Source organism: Eptatretus burgeri, chromosome 2 (assembly GCF_056783735.1).
Source record: "Eptatretus burgeri isolate ZD-2024b chromosome 2, Ebu_testis_v1, whole genome shotgun sequence".
Taxonomy (NCBI): Eukaryota; Metazoa; Chordata; class Myxini; order Myxiniformes; family Myxinidae; genus Eptatretus; species Eptatretus burgeri.
Genome location: NC_140962.1, coordinates 155,288,124 through 155,301,996, shown reverse-complemented (window position 1 = coordinate 155,301,996; position 13,873 = coordinate 155,288,124). Strand labels below are relative to the sequence as shown.

The 13,873-nt window shown below is 40.3% G+C and overlaps 1 protein-coding gene across 1 annotated transcript in view; it reads right to left on the bottom strand.

The window, feature by feature from the left end:
• Positions 1-6,067, bottom strand: part of LOC147033645 (E3 ubiquitin/ISG15 ligase TRIM25-like) — a 45,980-nt gene extending 39,913 nt beyond the window's left edge. Inside the window, exon 1 of the mRNA XM_085871700.1 lies at positions 5,872-6,067. The gene's annotated coding sequence lies outside the window, so the exon portion shown is untranslated. The remainder of the gene's footprint in view (positions 1-5,871) is intronic.
• Positions 6,068-13,873: the final 7,806 nt, after the last annotated feature.

Genomic DNA, 13,873 nt, shown 5'->3' with positions numbered 1-13,873 from the left:
CTCCCTAGTCCTATCCTCCCCCCTCCCTGCACCCAAAGCCTCCTCCCCTCCCTCTTCAAAAACATTGTGGACCTCAAACATCCAGGGCCTTCGCTCAAACCTGACAGATCTTTCCATACAGGTTGCCACTGACAAACCAGACATAATCTGTCAAACAGAAACTTTCCTCCTTCAAGACGTCTCTGACTCCCAAGTATCTGTCCCTGGTTACTCCCTCCTCTGGTATGACAGACCTGAGCTTCGTCCTGGTAGAGGAATTGCTCTCTTCATCAAAGACTCCATTCCTCACTCTCCATGCACTGCCCTCACTCCCCCACACCCCCAGGAATACCTCTGGCTCTGGCTTCCCTCCACTCCCACCTCATGTTTATATGTGTACTGTACCGTCCACCTAACAGTGATGACTCCATTTACACCTCACTATCCGAAAACATGGACCATCTTCTATCCTCTCATCCGAACTCTCTCTTCCTCATATTTGACGACTTCAAATGTTATCATGCCAGTTGGCTCGGTGTGGGTACCTCTCTCACCTGTCATGGATCTTCAGCAAAAGACTTCTGCGACTCAATCGGTCAACTTCCCGACCCGGATTTCAACCAATGGTACTCCGTCTCTTGTGGATCTGATTTTGACAAATTGCCTTGAAAATATCTGTTGCTCTTCCTCCGCTTTAATCGGTTCTTCTGACCACATCTTTATCAAAGTAAACATCTCTCTGGCTATTATCAGAGAACCACCTCACCGCCATCGAGTCTGGCGTTTCACTCAAGCCGACTGGCAGGGTCTCCAAACAGCCATCAAACTTCTCGCCTGGTCTCCCATCGCTACTTTCTCCAACATCAACTCATCCTGGGAATTCTTTCAAAGAAACTTGCTCTCCCTCACGCACAGATTTATCCCCACTCGTCTTCAGTTGTCCAAACCTTCCTCCCGCACATGGTATACTGAAGCTTGTGGTGAGGCAGTTGTCCTGAAACAATTTGCCTTTGCCTCATGGAAAGCAAACCCAACTGAGGGCAATCTCAGTTCCTTCCATAAAGCTTGGAACAACTGTGTATCTACCCTCAGGAGAGCCAGAAAACATCTTTCCAATCTCAAGTCTGAACTCTCAAACCTCTCTCCCTCCTCCAAATCCTGGTGGCATATAATCAAATCTGGTTCTGGTGTATGTTCCCTCTCAATCCCTCCCTTTCCTCAAATGGCTGCACTGTTGATACCGCATGTGAAAAGACTGAATGCTTAAACTCGGTGTTTGCATGAAAATCTTGTGTCCAAAACCCATCGCTTTCTCCACCCACCTTACCCAGTCGCACCCAACTGTCCCTGGACTTTGTGTTCTTTTGTCCTGACAAGGTGGAGAGCTTGCTGTCAAACCTCGACTCAGATTCTGCAACCGGTCCAGACGGCATCAGCCCACGTGTCCTAAAAACCTGCTCCTCTGCTCTTTCTCACCCTCTCTCTGTTCTATTCAACCTCTCATTTGCTCAAGGTCATCTGCCATCTGCTTGGAAATCAGCAAACATCACTGCCCTGCATAAAAAATGTGCAAAAACAGATCCCTGCAACTACAGACCAATCAGCCGTCTCCCAATCATCAGCAAGGTTATGGAATCCATCATCGTTTCAGACATTAAATCCTTCCTCTTCTCCAATGGCTTGATTTCCGATCATCAATTTGGTTTCAGACCAGGTCCCTCTACCCTGGATATGCTGCTTCTGCTCTCCCATCAATGGATGGAGGTCCTCAATGCCGGACATGAAATCAGAGCCGTATCCCGAGACATATCACATGCTTTTGACACGGTCTGGCACCCTGCCCTGCTCACCAAGCTCTCTTCCAGTGGTATCCAAGGCCATCTCCACTCATGGCTCACAGACTTCCTCTCCTGTCACAGTCAACATGTTGCAGCCACCTCCTTAAATCTACCTCCTCCTAACCCCTCACCTGTTATCCCCTCTCCTACTTACCCCTTCACCTTGCCCCTCATCCTACCTCTGCTCTTGGTACCTCTTCACCATCTTCTGCTTCAGTTTCAGCTCCTCCTCTGTTGTCCCAAAGTGTGTGGTGTTCTAACATCTGTGGGCTCCATTCTCATCTCACAGATGTCTCACTCTCTCAATAAGTACACTCATCACCACAAACATACTCCTTCCTTCCCTTCAGCACACCTCCCCCTCTTCCCAACCCCTCAAATCATGTACCTCCCCCTACCCGCTCCCTCCTTCTTCACCATACCTCCACCAAGTCTCATTCTTCCCCTCTCCCCACCTCTCCCATACTGGCACTCGGTAGAGAACATACCCCTGCCAGGCTGAACAGTTTACGTTTTGTATTCCACTGATAGGTCCATTCAGAATCCGGACATTAACCAATACCTCATCGGCTTGTTCTTGTCATCCACCAAACCCATCCACCAAGTTTTGTCAATCCAGCCACAACATCTTGAGACATATTGCTTCATATAAAACTTTGGCCGTATCAATGGTGAAGAATCACTTCAAAGATTATGGTATCTGGATCTGGATTCAGATCCAGATCCAGATCTTCACCAAAATCTCATCAATTCCTCCTTGTCACACACCCAACCTGTACACCAAGTTTTGGTCCGAATCCATCCACAACTTTTTGATATCTCCGATTCACAGACAAACAAACAGGGGTGAATACATAAATTCTGTCGGTATCCAATTTCAGTGGTGGAGGTAAAAATGAACGAGTCACTCAACTACACCGTCCTATCTTTCCTGTATTTAACAAACCTTCAAAATCATGCAATTGTGCTATTTGTAGGTACATTGTGTTAGAAAAATGTTTAATGACAAAATCATGGCCATTGAATTGCATTGACATATTCCTCGTGTGTGTGTGTGTGTGTGTGTGTGTGTGTGTGTGTGTGTGTGTGTGTGTGTGTGTGTGTGTGTGTGTGTGTGTGTGTGTGTGTGTGTGTGTGTGTGTGTGTGTGTGTGTGTGTGTGTGTGTGTCCTTCGTGAGGTCTAGCATTATATAATACGCAATCGTTATATATAATCATTGTACAACCAATATACACAATCTCTATGCAATCATTGTACAATCAATACACAGTAATTAAACAATTATCTGATCATTACATAAGCAAGACACAATCATTACACAATCATTATCTTTTCAATACTGTATATGATCAATCCATAGTCATGATACAATCATTATATAATCAATACACAATCATGATACAATCATTATATATCAATACACAATCATGATACAATCATTATCTGACCGTTATATAATCAAACACAATCATTATATAATCAAAACACAATCATTATACAATCATTATATACTACACATACAATCATATAATCAATACACAATCATGATATAATCATTATCTGATCATTATATAATCAATACACAATCATGATACAATCATTATCTGATCATTATATAACACTGGGCTGCATTTGAAGTATTTTTTTCAGAGGTCGAGGTTTTCTCAACGGTTCTTGTATGTTTTTTTTGCATGCTGAATTCAGAAATGTATCTAATTTCGCTCAATCAGGTCAAGTTTCAAGGAAAACTATCTCAATTTTAAGGTAAAAAAAAATAATCAAAATTTTTGTTTTTTTAATTTGCATTTTTTTTAATTCAAAATCAGACTTTCATTGACAGAAAATGTACAAACTATATATAATGACGCACAAGTACCGTTAATGTGAAATTCAACATTAAAAAGACGAAGGAAAACAGCGAATAAGTTGGGTATTGCCAGAAACAACGATTTATCTATATTTTTCTGAAATTGAAATGAAAGTAATTGAGAAGGCACTTTATTCCACATTAAGTGTACGTTTGTGTCAAAAAATGTATAGTTTGTACATTTTGTGTCAATGTAAGTCTGATTTTGAATTTTAAAAATGCTAATTAAAAAAACAAAAATTTTAAATATTTTTTTCCTTAAAATTGAGATAGCATAAAAGCTTGACCTGATTGAGCAAATGAGATACATTTCTGAATTCAGCATGCAAAAAACATACAAGAACCATTGAGAAAACCTAGACCTCTGAAAAAAATACTTCAAATGCAGCCCAGTGTTATATAATGATCAGATAATGATTGTGTATTGATTATATAACGATCAGATAATGATTAGGTATTGATTATATAATGATCAGATAATGATTGAATAATGATTTGTATTGATTACACTGTTCTGCGTCATTTCAGAGGTCGAGGATTTCTCAACGGTTCTTCTATGTTTTTTGCATGCTGAATTTAGAAATGTATCTAATTTCGCTCAATCAGGTCAAGTTTCAAGGAAAACTATCTCAATTTTAAGGAAAAAATTATATAATCAAAATTTTTGTTTTTTTTAATTAGCATTTTTTTTTTAATTCAAAATCAGACTTACATTGATAGAAAATGTACAAACTATATATAAAATGACGCACAAGTACCGTTAATGTGAAATTCAACATTAAAAAGACGAAGGAAAACAGCGACTGAAGTTGGGTATTGCCAGAAACAACGATTTATCTATATTTTTCTGAAATTGAAATGAAAGTAATTGAGAAGGCACTTTCTTCCACATTAAGTGTACTTGTGTGTCATTATATGTATAGTTTGTACGTTTTCTGTAAATGTAAGTCTGATTTTAAATTTAAAAAAATGCTAATTAAAAAAACAAAAATTTTGATTTTTTTTTTTTAACCTTAAAATTGAGATAGTTTTCCTTGAAACTTGACCTGATTGAGCGAAATTAGATACATTTCTGAATTCAGCATGCAAAAAACATAGAAGAACCGTTGAGAAAACCTCGACCTCTGAAATGACGCAGAACAGTGTAATCAATACAAATCATTATTCAATCATTATCTGATCGTTATATAATCAATACACAATCACCACACAATCATTATCTTTTCAATATATAATCAATACACAAATCATGATACAATCATTATCTGATCGTTATATAATCAAACCACAATCATTATACAATCATTATATACTCAACATACAATCATGAAATAATCAATGCACAATCATTATCTGATCATGATATAATCAATACACAATCATGATATAATAATCATCTGATCATTATCTAATCAATACACAATCATGATATAATCATTATCTGATCATAAAATAATCAATACCCAATCATTATGTGATTGTTATATATCAATACACAATCATTATGCAATCATTATCTTGCATAATGATTGCATAATGATACAATCATTATATAATCAATACACAATCATGATACAATCATTATCTGATCATTATATAATCAATACACAAGCATGATATAATAATCATCTGATCATTATCTAATCAATACACAATCATTATATAATCATTATCTGATGATAAAATAATCAATACCCAATCATTATGTGATTGTTATATATCAATACACAATCATTATGCAATCATTATCTGATCATTATATAATCAATACCCAATCAGTATACAATCATTATCTGATCATTATATGATCAAAACACAATCATTGTCCGATTGTTATGTGATCAATACACACTCATTATCTGATCGTTATATAATCAATACACAATCATGATATAATCAATACACAATCATTATACAATTATTACCTGATCATTATATAATCAATACACAATCATTACATGATCGTTATAGAATGAAAACACAATCATTATCTGATCATTATATAATCAATACACAATGATTATACAATCAATATATAATCATGAAACAACTACTTTTAATTGACCATTGAGACGTATTTAATATTTCTCTTTCGACACGAACGAACGGACCAGTTGATCAACCCTTTAAATATGAAAATATCTTGAATATCCCCAAATCCAGGAACACATCCCACAATGCATTACCTCTTCTGATGAAACCTTTGGTTCGAACAACACGAAGATCAGATCCTTGCAGGAAGTGAAGCAGGGGTGTGTTCAGTTACCGAGCAACTATTTAGCTCTTGCGAAACCAACAAACAGTTCTTGATCAACGACTTTGAATGGAGTGCTTGCTTGAGTGCTTAATTGCCACTTGGCAAGAGCTTCACAAGAAACTTAGTAACTGAACACACCCTCTGTCATTACAAAAAAAATATCATGACATCATCTGAAATCAGTTCATCACAAACACTCAGGTTTTTTTTTTGTAAAATCTGCACTTGAATACGTTTCAGGTTCGGAGTACTTTGTGACGTCAATTTAATATTCCAAGGAAACCTTTTTAAATTTAAACATCTTATGAAGGTGACACATCGTCATGCTTGACTCATGACATGAAAACAATTTGCCTTTGGGCGAGTCAGAACGGGTTTGGTTTGTTTGAAATAGTTTCAACCGACACTTGAGCAATTACAATGTGAACCAACAACAAGACAACCACAATCCAAACCGCAGTATGATATTAACCACAGTTCATCGAAGGGTTTAATTGAGAATTTCTTCAACTTTTCCTTTAGCAATCCCAAACTTAATTTCCGTGTGGTTATCCTCGTTTCTCTTCGAGTTTGTTGATTGATTGAAAGTTTTTTTTGGTAGAAGATGGTAGAAGAAACTCTTTGTACACAATGAACGCGAACATGGGCGATCCGTGCTGTCGATCCTCACATTATGACGTCACAGTCAATATTTTTTTTTCCCCAAACATGTACAGTGCCTTTAGAAAGTCTACGCCCACTTAAAAAATTTTTTCCACGTTTTGTTGCCTTATAGCCTGGAATTAAATCACGTTAAATCAGACTTTTCCCACCTTTATTTACACATCGTAACCCACAACTTCCAAGCGAAAAACAAATTCTACGAATTTCAGAAAATTAATTAAAAGTACAAAACTGGAATGTCTTGCTTGGATGAGTGTCCATCCCCCTGAGTTAATACCTGGTGGAAGCATCTTTTACTGCAATTACAGCAGTGAGTCTGTTGGGATAGGTCTCCACCGACTTTGCACACCTTGATTGGGCAATATTTTCCCATTCTTCTACAAAAACTTTTCAAGCTCATTCAAGTTGCGTAGGGAGCGTTCATGGACAGCAATGTTCAAGTCGTGCCGCAGATTTTCGATCGGATTTAGGTCGGGGCTCTGACTGAGCCACTCAAGGACATTTATCTTATTGTTCCTTGGTCACTCCAGTGTAGCTTTGGCTGTGTGCTTCAGGTCGTTGCCATGATGAAAGCCTTCACTAAGCCTAACACATCCCCCCAAACCCTGTGGACAAGGGGCAAAGGTCTGCTACTACATAAACTAATGAAATAACTCATTCTAGGGAATCCTACATGTACATCAATGCTCTCCACCGCGGTACATTTCCAAAACCGTAAGACAAAACCGTAAGAATCACCCTGCCTGTGAAACATCGGAATGACAGTTTATAGCTGGACCGTGATTCAAACCCAGAGCCGACAGATCAGAGGTGCATGGGCGTACCTCTCGGCCATCTTGACAGCCCGAACTAACATGGGAAAACAATTTCACCACCTTCGGGAGCAAGTAAAATCTGACGATTCCTGCGTTAACCTTTCATTTGGAGTGAAAGATAGACCTGAATGTTCAAACCATCAGTTTATGTTTTTTTTTTCCTCTCTGTTGTTAACTTACAGTACCTTGATTCTGTTGATCTTGATTACATCAACTTGTTTATCTGATTGTTAAATAAGTCAAACGTATTCATTCAATATCCTTCACTTACAATATCGGTTGTTTATTTAATTTTAACCACACTCTCTCTGCAGGTTGGCTGGTAATGATTCAAGCTTCGAGTCATTCGTATGATCCCGCAAACAAGCCACGTTGATTCATGCGCAGTGAGTATGAGAAGGAGGGGGATGGTCGGTATCCTTGGAATCATGACTTGCACTCCGTTGTTTGATCCAGTGCCGGTGGTGACATTTAGGCAAGCCGGCAGCAACCGTTGATGATTTCTCGAGTTCTGTTGCAAAGCTTTGGTGGTCGTGCTTGCAGAAGAGCATGACTGGCACTCCTATTTTCAAAAGGAGGGAGTGAGGTGGCATGTCTGATGGCTCCTGGCTATTGAGGAACTCTGTGGGGTATGCGACTGCTTCATCGTCACTCAAGGCTATGTCCACCGATTTGTAGGAAGTGGCCTCCCCTGTAGGAAGTGAAAAGTGGGGTTAAGCAATTGGTTCATGTCCGTCCGTCTGTCTTTTACATGTATTTGTATATATGCACACAAGTGAAGACTTGCAGTTGGGAGTGTAATAAAGGGAATCTACGGTAATTTCTCCAACCTTTATTTCAACAAACAATGACTCAATGTTTTGGTTAGCAACATATGACAAACCACGCCCGTGGGCAAAGCCGGACAACCAATCAAAGCACGTATCACGTCCCTCGCGAATTCTGACGGTCATCAAATTTTAACAGCTCAGACCAAACACTCATGCAGCCTAATTGGATGACAACACCAAAAGTTCAGATGAGATCAAGAAATAATCAGGCACTCTCATTAAAAGTAAACACAATCTGGTGTAATCCAGTTTGTCGTTAAATGAATGTAATAAATAAATTTGCAACAGTATCAATATTAGTGGACAAATTCAGCTTGTGTGCGGTAAAGAGGTGGGGGGGGGAGGGTTGGGGTGATTGTCCTGATGAAACAGCTGGGTGACATTAAGTGAAATCAAATGGCCATGCATTGTCAGGGATTCCCTGATGTGTTTATGCAAGAGAGGTCCAAAAGCTAACGGCAAGTCCACCACCTCCTGTGTGATCGATGTGACCGTTTCCTCTGCGTGCCAATCCTCCAGAATCCATTTTCTAGTCCTGTTCAGGGTCGAACCCAAAATGCTAACCCTTTCCCACAAAGGTGTGCTGTGCCTTGAGACCATGTTAAGCAATGGCAGACCTGTTGGGATAATTACACTCAAAGGTCTTGCGGTGTTCAGCACTACACTGAACGAAGGTCCTCTTTTTACCTCTCCCACATATTGGGTTCCACAACATCAGTGCACCACATTTACTACCTCTCTCCTGTCCTTCCTCGGTAGCTTGTCCTTGACCCCCATAAGAGCTCTCTTGAGGGTGAAGACAGGTTTGAAACTTACCCTCACTCCTGCCGCTTTCAATACCCTGCCGATCGTCTGTGATACACCTGGAACAAAAGGCAGAACACAAAAACCCATTGGTTTTTCTTTCGGTCCCAGCCTGTTGTGTGGATCAGCCAGGATTGTTCTCCTTTTTGGGAGCAAGCTGTCCGGGTAACCATTTATCCTCAATGCAGTCTGGAGAGGGTCCACCTATCTCACCTTGTCTTCAATGGTAGAGTGGATGGTAACTCGTGTGCTCTTTTTGAGAGGGAGTGTACCACAGATCTTTTGTGCTCCAATGGATGACAGGATTCAAAATCGAGGGATTGGTCGATGTGTTTCGGCTTCCTGGAAACTGTGACCTTCAGGGGTCCCGTGGGATCCCTTGTTACGAGAGTGCAGAGGAAGGGAAGGCTCTATTTTTTTTTATCCTCCTCAAGGGTGAAATTGATGGAGGAAAGGATTTGCCGATGGCCTCAAGTATGGAGTCCACTGCGTCGGTGGGACAGATGATGAAAATGTCATCCACGTAACGAAACCACACACTTGGCTGCACTCGTAGGGATGGAATTGTGGGCTCTTCCAAATCCTTCATCACCATGGTGGCAATCATGGCTGATACCAGGGAGCCCAAAGCAATGCCAAAAACCTGTTTGTAATATATTTCGCCAAAGACGTGGTTTGAGAAGGCACCTGCAGTGTTTCCACCGATCATCTTCCATCAAGCGCCGGTTCGCCACCTCAGTCGCCAGGTATTTACAAGCGTGCCAACTGTTGTGGCTCTCTCCAGATATGACGAGGGGGAAGCAGATTGAAGGGGGTGGGGGTGGTGCTGACATGAAGGGGTTTGACACCATAAATGGACATGAAGGAGGAAAGGATTGAAAAGGATCATGCCCTAAGGGCATCACGTTTGCAATAGAGCAGCAACGGTAAGTCACTTGCAAACTAAACATGCCACAAGGGTATCTTCCTTTTCAATTAATAGCAAGGCATTTGGAGTTGGCTGGTAAAGTGTGCTGATTGCTTTGCTGCTGGATGGGTAGGCAATACATTGACTGATAAAGTTTGTGCAACATGTCGTTCAAAAGGTCCAGAAGTGCAGTTTGGAACTATTTCGGGAAGGCTAAAGAAGACAGCCTGAATGTTGCATGCTCACTTTGTTCAATAGACCTTGCTCACCACTGTAACACGTCCAATATGCGAAAATATTTGAAAACCAAACACCAGAGAGAGAACCTACCTATACGTGATGGCTGTGAATGCGGATCCAAAGAAACCAAAGTCTGCAACAGCAAAAAGATCGCTTTCGCAATGGACGATTGAAAGCATTTTCACCCCGGTATGCTGCTTCCCTTCCCCTCACGCTGTCTTCCCTTCCCTCACACAGCCTTCCCTTTCCTCATGCACCCTTCCCTTCCCTCACACAGCCTTCCCTTCCCCTCCCCTCATGCCACCATCCCTCCCCCTCCCCTCACACCGCCTTCCCTTCCCCTCCACCGCCTTTACTTCCCCTCCACTCCCACCGCCTTCACTTCCCCTCCTGCCACCTTCCCTTCCCCTCCCCTCATGCCGCCTTCCCTTCCCCTCGCCGCCTTTCCTTCCCCTCCCGCCAACTTCACTTCCCCTCCCGCCACCTTCACTTCCCCTCCCACCGCCTTCCCTTCCCCTCCCCTCATGCCACTTTCCATTCCTCTCCCCTCATGCCACCTCCCCTTCTCCTCATGCTGCCTTCCCTTCTCCTCATGCTGCTTTCCCTTCCCCTCCCCTTCACTGCCTTCCCCTTCCCCATGCTGCCTTCCCTTACCCCACCTCACCTCGACCCCCCCCCAACCCTCTTTGTTTCCCCCTCACCCCTCCCACCTCCTTCCTCGCTCCCTCCTCACCTGCATGCTCCCTCTCCTCTCACTTTCCCCCTCCCTCTCTCTCTCCCCCCTCCTGTTTTTTTTATCTCACCCCTCCCCTGTCCTGGTATTCCCATCAGCAAAGTGACGCGTGGTACATGTAGTTGATTATAAAATTCAAAGGCAACAGGATGCCACTGCAAATGTTCTGGTATTTCCAGTTGCAATGTATGGATGTGAGTCATGAGCAATGAAAAAGAAAGAAAGGAAGAAGATTGACAGTTTTGAAATGTGATGTTGGAGACTAACTGCAGGAACAACAACCAAGGAAGTTCTGGGTTTCTGCACGTGTTGCTGATTTGTGATTTCCTCCCTCTGGCTCTACAAAGTTAAGTGCCCCAGACCAGATATGTGGTGTTTTGTTTTTATTTTTACCTGCACCGCCGAAGGTGAAGGGAGGTTATGTTTTCACCTCTGTCTGTCTTTTTGTGAATGGGATATCAAAAAATGATGGACGGATTCAAACAAAACTTGGTGAATGAATTGGTAAGGTGACAAGGACAAGCCGATGAAATTGTAGTTCAGGTCCAAATCCAGATCCGGCCTATCAGTGGGACACAAAACGTAAACTAATCAGCTTGGTGGAGGTATGCGCTCTTGCGAGTGGCCATTGTAGTTAATCATGTGTTTCTGGTCGTGTTTTGGTCCAGTTTCAGTGCCAAACCATACCGACTCGTGTTGAATTTTATGCCCTCCCCCATCTCAGCTTCTCCCCATCCCTCCCGTCTCGATTTTCCCTCTTCCCTACCGTGACTGGCTTCTCCTTCCCCATCCTGTACTCTCCCAGCTTTGCTCCATCCCTGCACTCTCACAGCTTCCCCAGCCACTCTCCCTCCTTGCTTCCCCCACCCTACACCCTCTCCCTTCCACATTCCTCCACCCTGCCAGCAGCTCCTCCTTCCCTGTCCTTAACTGTGTGGACCTCCACTCCAATCTGAAAGATCTCTCAATCCAAGCTGCTGCTGCTGAGAAATAGGACATCATCTGTTTAACAGAATCCTTCCTCTCACAGGACATCCCTGACTCCTCAGTGTCTCTCCCTGGCTATTGTCTCCTGTTTGATTGACCCGAATCCTGTCCTGGTGGTGAAGTTGCATTGTACTTCAAGAACTCCATTTCCCACTTAAATTAATCTCCAAGTGATTATATTCATTCCATATTACAATCTACAAGCCTGGTGTTGGCTGAACAGTTAAGGTGGCTGGCTTAAGATATTAGCGTCTTGAATGTGAGCCCTTGTGGTTCCGTTGAAATAACACCAGGTGGATTGACTCAGCCCATCATCCTTCCGAGGTGGGCAAAACGAGTACCAGCTTACTGGTAACAGGGACACTGCATCAGCAGTCCAGCCACACTTCCCACAAATGAAGCAACCTGCAGTTATAGCGAACCTAGTGAGCTTCATACTTAACGCGTGCACATGAGAGAATAGGAAACAACAACAACAACAACACAATACCCTGGCAATTTGGAATCCGTGTCGTCGGCTATGACCCTTTTGCTTCCGATTTTTGTCATGGGGAATGATGCGTCCCGGGAGATAAAGGCATCATCGGAGACATGAAAGACCCAAATATCAGACATGGTGTATATTTCCTCTCCTGATTTTAATAAAGATAACTCCCGCATCATCAAAAAATAATTTTTAATCGTGATTTACATTATTTGATCGCTGATCCCGAATCCAGGCCGAAGTAACCGGAAATTGCAGCATCGTCTGCTGTGCACCTGACTGACCTCAGATCTGTCAAAATCATCAGCTGTGCGGCACTTACACGTACCACGGTATAGTTGGCAAGTATACAGTTGTGAACAAGTTGTATGCACAAATGTCCGAAAAATCATAGCAAAAAGACTGTTTAATTTGATATATTTACGTTTTGATCATCAAAGAACTGTTTTGCGTGTATAAAACAGATAAAACATGTCTCGGTCTCACTTGAAATATTGTTTCGCCATTATAAGGTCTATCCGCTATCGGTGATAAAAAAAAAATGTACACCTGAAACCAAATATTCTCTTGTGTTAAAAACAACAGTACAGTGATTTTAAATCAGTAATTTCCACTTCAAATTTTTTTTTTTTTTTTTAAATCGCCAGTCGCTGTCGGATTTCACTGAAATCATTTTCAGGCAATTTGATCATTCAAGGGGTATAACTCTAGTCTGTAGTTTGATGATACATAAATCAAGGATAACCTCTCCTCTATCATATTTTTTCTGAAGAGATATATAAAATTAGGTAGATTTAAAACTGCTAGAGCATTTACTCTCTAGTTTTGTTGTTAATTTTTTAGTCATAAAGGTGTGATTGGGTATACTATAGATCAAATTAATTATTTGTGCATTTCTATAACCGTGATAACACCACTGCATACAAGTCTGATTTATAATTAGCACAGTACCGTACTGATCCAAAGTACAAAAAAAATCGAATCTGATCAACATTCATGATAATTACCATTCAGAATATACATAGAACAGGCTGTTCTATATATATATATATAGTATATGTATATTCAAAATATATATATATATATAGTGTATATATATATATATATATATATATATATATATTGAATATATATATATATATATATATATATATATTGAATATATATATATATATATATATTGAATATATATATATATATATATATATATATATATATTGAATATATATATATATATATATATATATATATATATATATTGAATATATATATATATATATATATATATATATATATATATATTGAATATATATATATATATATATATATATATATATATATATATATTGAATATATATATATATATATATATATATATATATATATATATATATATATATATATATATATATATATATATATATATATATATATATATATATATATATATATATATTGAATATATATA